Source organism: Triticum aestivum, chromosome 7A (genome assembly GCF_018294505.1).
Source record: "Triticum aestivum cultivar Chinese Spring chromosome 7A, IWGSC CS RefSeq v2.1, whole genome shotgun sequence".
Taxonomy (NCBI): domain Eukaryota; kingdom Viridiplantae; phylum Streptophyta; class Magnoliopsida; order Poales; family Poaceae; genus Triticum; species Triticum aestivum.
Genome location: NC_057812.1, coordinates 660,029,111 through 660,034,235, shown reverse-complemented (window position 1 = coordinate 660,034,235; position 5,125 = coordinate 660,029,111).

Below are 5,125 nucleotides of genomic sequence, written 5' to 3'. Positions count from 1 at the left end.
TAGGGTCGCGCTATTCGTCACCCTGGGTGAAGAATTGTTATTCCTCACCCCACCATCCAGTACGGCAGAGCTGCCCAAAGTGCGTCGTAAGATTATGGTGCCTAGCCAGGAAACCAAACCGACGCCACGGCAACTTAAGGAAAACATGCATGCGAGGTAAAATTACCCCTGGGGCGTGCCGACGTGCGATATGTGGACCGTGCCCCTGTCAAGGTGGGATCTCAGCCCACGTTCCCCGCCTCGCGAGCGTGAGGCCATTGATGGACGGCTCTGGAAACGGGTGCCCTTATGGGAGGCTCGTGACTGGTAAGGACGCCGTCACCTTCTCCTCCCTCACTATGCCCGTCAGCACCAGGGTCGAGGTGCTGCTCTGGAAGGACAGAGTCTCCGGCAGTCGGGTATTGTTTTCCGAACCTCTCCACCTACGATGTCTTCTTGTTGCAAGCGCCGTGTTGCCCGCCTCCACGTAGCCAGCAAAACAATCAGATTCAGCAATCGATAAAGCTATGTTCTACAGGGTTGTTCACAGGCCAAGTGTTCCGAACTTACAGTTATTTTACACGCAGATTGGTTTGGGCAAGAGTAGCTTATAGGTTAGAGAGATGTTTTGTGTGAGATTTAAATTTTTTTACACTGCTATTTCCAGCAACCAACAGCCCACATCTGGCAGCAATACCGCTATTCAGCAGCTTCAGCCTTCACTGCTTTGAATTGTTTAACCAATCTTTTTTTTTTCTTCTCTAATCATCTCATGTATATTGAAGATTCGTTGCTGCAAGTTCTGAACGTAACTTCCATTTGGCTGAGACACTATGCAGGTTGTGCAAATTAAACATCTAGATGATCAACAAAGTGGGTAAAATTAGTGTAAGTTCTCTTTTTGTTTCGCAGCTTGTTGTCCTTGTTTGACTATTGTTCATACCATGGCAATTAGTATTCGCAAACATGAGCCTTGGAATACTACCAAGGGCAAGGAACCTTTCTTCTCAGTTCTCCTCTTCAGCATTCTTCACGAGGTAAGTCTGTGTGGCCCTATAGTAATAACTATGGTAACACCTGTAATATGATAATATATGTCTTGTTTATTCTCTGACGGGAAAACTCACCTATACAGGATTCCGAAGCTCCAATTAAAAGGAGAATATGTTGTATTAAATGAAGGATGTAGGAAGTCACAAGCCAATAGTGTAGTGATCGAATTGCTGATGCTGACAGATTTTGTATTGAGAGGATAAAATTTCACAGGATCATCGTACGATGTAGAACTTGTTATCTCAAATACTCAAATACAAATGTATGTTTCGAAAGGAGGTATGTGTACTTGTTTGATTATTATAACGAATTCAAATATGTGATTGTTTCTCTGACTTCTTTCAAAAATAAAAATTATAAATATTGTGTAATATGAAATCTCGAAGGTCAAATCTAGAATGTGGGGGCGTAATTATGCGTGTCTGGAATAAAAGAAGAGATAAATATCTTAAACTCTCTTATTCCAACTGACAACATCAATAAAAATTTAGTAAAACAGAGTGCGAATGAAAATAAGATTCAGTACAATATAATGAGTACAGTTTCATGCATACACCATAATCGATCGAAATAAAACCAGAAATTCTTTGAATTTTTAGTATTACCACATACAACACTAGTATGAGAATAACTTGACTAATCCCTTCTAGGTGCAAAATAACTTAACTAATCAAGATCTCCTCTAGCTCAGAAACCTCCTTTCTCACCAAGGAATTATCGGCGACCTTTATATCAATCACCTCTTCTGTCCCGGTTGGATCATCTTCCGAATTTCTCTCTCATGTAGCAGTGTCAATCACTTCTGTCCTGGTTGGATCATCTTCGGAATTCCTCTGTCCTGTAGCAGTGGGGTCAACTTCAGTAATCGTCTCTTCTCCTATCCATGTGGGATGATCTTCAGAGTTAAATCCATCCACCTCTTCGTCAGTATAAAAAGGACACGATGGTTCACCAATGTTGTTCCTTATTCTTGTGTTATCCAACAGTTTCCTGGTTACTACAAAATCTCAATTTGAGTACTGAACTTTTTCACAGATGCATGCAACAGGGTTTGCATACAATTCACCTCTACCCGGCATTACTTCCGTGGAATCTTGCATAGATCCCTTCTGGAGTAATCGCACCTGGGACAAGAATTCGTCCCATGACATATTTGAAATTGCCCGTGTCAATAGGTAAGGTGTAGGGTTGCTTAACATTTGGCCAGATTGTTCTCTTGTGGCCAAAATATCTCTTGTGAAAAGCAGTGTCAGAATTCAGAATGAACTAAGATGTACACAAAAATATATAGCCAACAGAGAATGCAATAAAGAGAACAAAAGCATCACCTCGGCCCAGCAAGTATTTTGTCCATGTTGCCATTACAGTTAGAATCACTTCCATCACATAATGAAATCAATCGCAGACATGCGAGATGAGTGTCTAAAAAATGGGGTCAACATATCTTTGCTTCACAAGATATTTTTGTATGGAAATATGGAAAGAGCACTTTGAGGCCTGCTAAAGTTAATTCTCATACATCTCGCTAGAAGCAGCATACTATGGGAATTGCTTCCATGGCCTAATATCCGCAACATCAGCCCTACCGCCACAAGAGTTATTGGGCACCTACCTTGCATTCTTCCTTTCTCTTGGTTACATTTCTCAAATTTTAGAACACAAAAGGTTAAGGATAAATAGCTTTACCTTGCTATTTAAGTATATGAGACAACTAACCGTTCATACATGCATGGTTTTCCATCGCCTGCAAATGGCACCTTTTTTAGAGAAAAGGCCAAGGCCCGACTTTATAGATAAAGCCACCAGGCAGCGTCACGGATACCATAGGTTCACAGGAAATCATAACCACACAGAGGAGTTAAAGAGAAACCTAAGCAAGCATGATACAGGCAACTGCCATACACAGCGCGCAGGCCGGGGAGGAGAAAGACCAAATGTCCGCAAACGACAGCACCAAATTATACGGCAGGGTTCGTCCCGGATATCTGAGAAGTCGAAGCCCGAATTTTGTTGATGAGCAGGTCCAGGGCGTCCCGATCAGGCTCCTTAGTCAATGATCTCCACCGCCATAGTAACACCCTAAAAGCATGTCACTCTCAAATCTGCCATAAAGGGACGAAACATATGTAGATCAAGAAACAAAAGCATAATTAAGCACTCTGCAGTATTTTAAAAACAGAACATGATTTCACTTTCTTCTTTCCTTTTGATTAATTAGCCAACTAGCCTTCATAATTTTGATGCTCCATTATATTTTAGTTATAAAGATACAAGAATTTGCTAACTCTGTAAGGCAACTAAATAGTAATCACTAAATTGTAATGGCGTTAGCTGTTCTTGGATGAATAAAATCCATACTTCATTGTTTCCAAAAGATGAAGCGGGTAATATCCTTAAATTGGATTTATCAAAAAAAATATCCTTAAATTGGAAATGTTAAAACAACGGTTCTTAATGGGAAATATTTGGGGTGCTAATAAAAAACAATAGATAGCCACAAGCAGCATAGGAGAAAACTAAACATTGAAACAAAGACCAGGTCTCTTCTAGTTTCAGATGAACTAATAAAACATGCATGGTATAAAGCGAGCCATGCACAACCATCAGGCAGTTACATTTTGCAATGAAACATCAGTTTTGTCCTCAGCTAGAAACTGCACAAGCTGCACGCGGCCTGCTAGCAAATTAATTAAAAAATGTACAAGGGTAACTTACTTTTAATTTATGTTAGCTTACAAATAAATAGGCTTATCTATGAATCTCATACAAGCTAAGTTCCACAACAATTTCTCCAGCTCTATATTATGTGCCACCTCAGCAGCTTGGATATCAAATGTGAAGAAAAAGGAAGCATCAGGCAGTTGAAAAAAAACACACCTCTGCATCTTCAGAACAAAAAAGTAGTATGGTTGTCTTACATGCGACATTCATCAGTAAAGGAGGAACTGTGATCCACTTCAACAGATCAAATTGGACCTCTGCTCAGCACCGCAGCGGCAATGATTTGCCCTCCAAAAAAAATTCAGAAAAAATAGTAATTGTATTAACAACAATTAGCTTCTTTACATGCTGAGCAACACCTGCACACATTGGGGAGAGCTTTCTTAGTCGGGATCTCGAGTTCGTTAGGGTGCCGTGGCGAGCTCTTGGCCGGAGATATAAGGTACCTCCACATCCTATTAGTATTAGGTCAGAAAATTAATCAAACAATTGTCTGCTCTAAGGAGCTTGCCCAAAACAGAACTGTGTATCTCTAAGATGGCAAGTGAAAAAAAGATACTATATGTTCAATGCTGTGCAGATATTGCACATTCCAATCAAAGTGAAAAATGCAACAGGCTATGAACAAAATAATTCACGATTTGTAACACCAAGTGATCAGAGGCAACCAATTGCCAGAAGATTATTACTTTCAAGTAGAAAAGAGAGCACATAACAATGATTAGAGTGAGACTTCAGAGTTTAAATAGACTATCCAATTTGGGATTTGGGCAAAACAAATACAATTACTGGACATCACGCCCATCCATAGAGGCGGCGTTGAAGAGATTTGTATTGAACTCACTAACACGTAGTGGAGCAAGCAGCCGAGGCCGCCGGCCGGAGGATAGCACGAAGCGGACGTGGTCAAACCAGGGCCGCCGTGAGCACTACTCATAGTGCCGCCGCCGACACCACTTGAACTGTCGCCGCAGCCAGCCGACCACCGCAAGCCACGCTTCCAAACATCGAGGCCACGCCGCGCTCACCTCGCCGCCGTGGCCACCGAGCACCAGGCCGTCGCTCCCCACGACGCCCAGCCTATCCGCCGACCACCACGCCATCATTCCCAGTGGCCGCTCACAAAGTCGTCGACCACCACACCACGAGCAAGCTAACGCGAGCGAATCGCCGCCGAAAACCGCAGGGATTAGAATTGGAACGGAGGAGGCGGAGTGGGCTAGCCCCACGAACAGAAAACAGTTTTTGCCAACGTAAGAAAAGGAAAAACTTACCTCGTCACATAGAAAATTTACCTCGCTTGGTACAGCGCGTGGGTGGGATCGATCAAACCGAGAGAAAGGTTGGCTCGGTCGATCGACCAGGGTGAAGA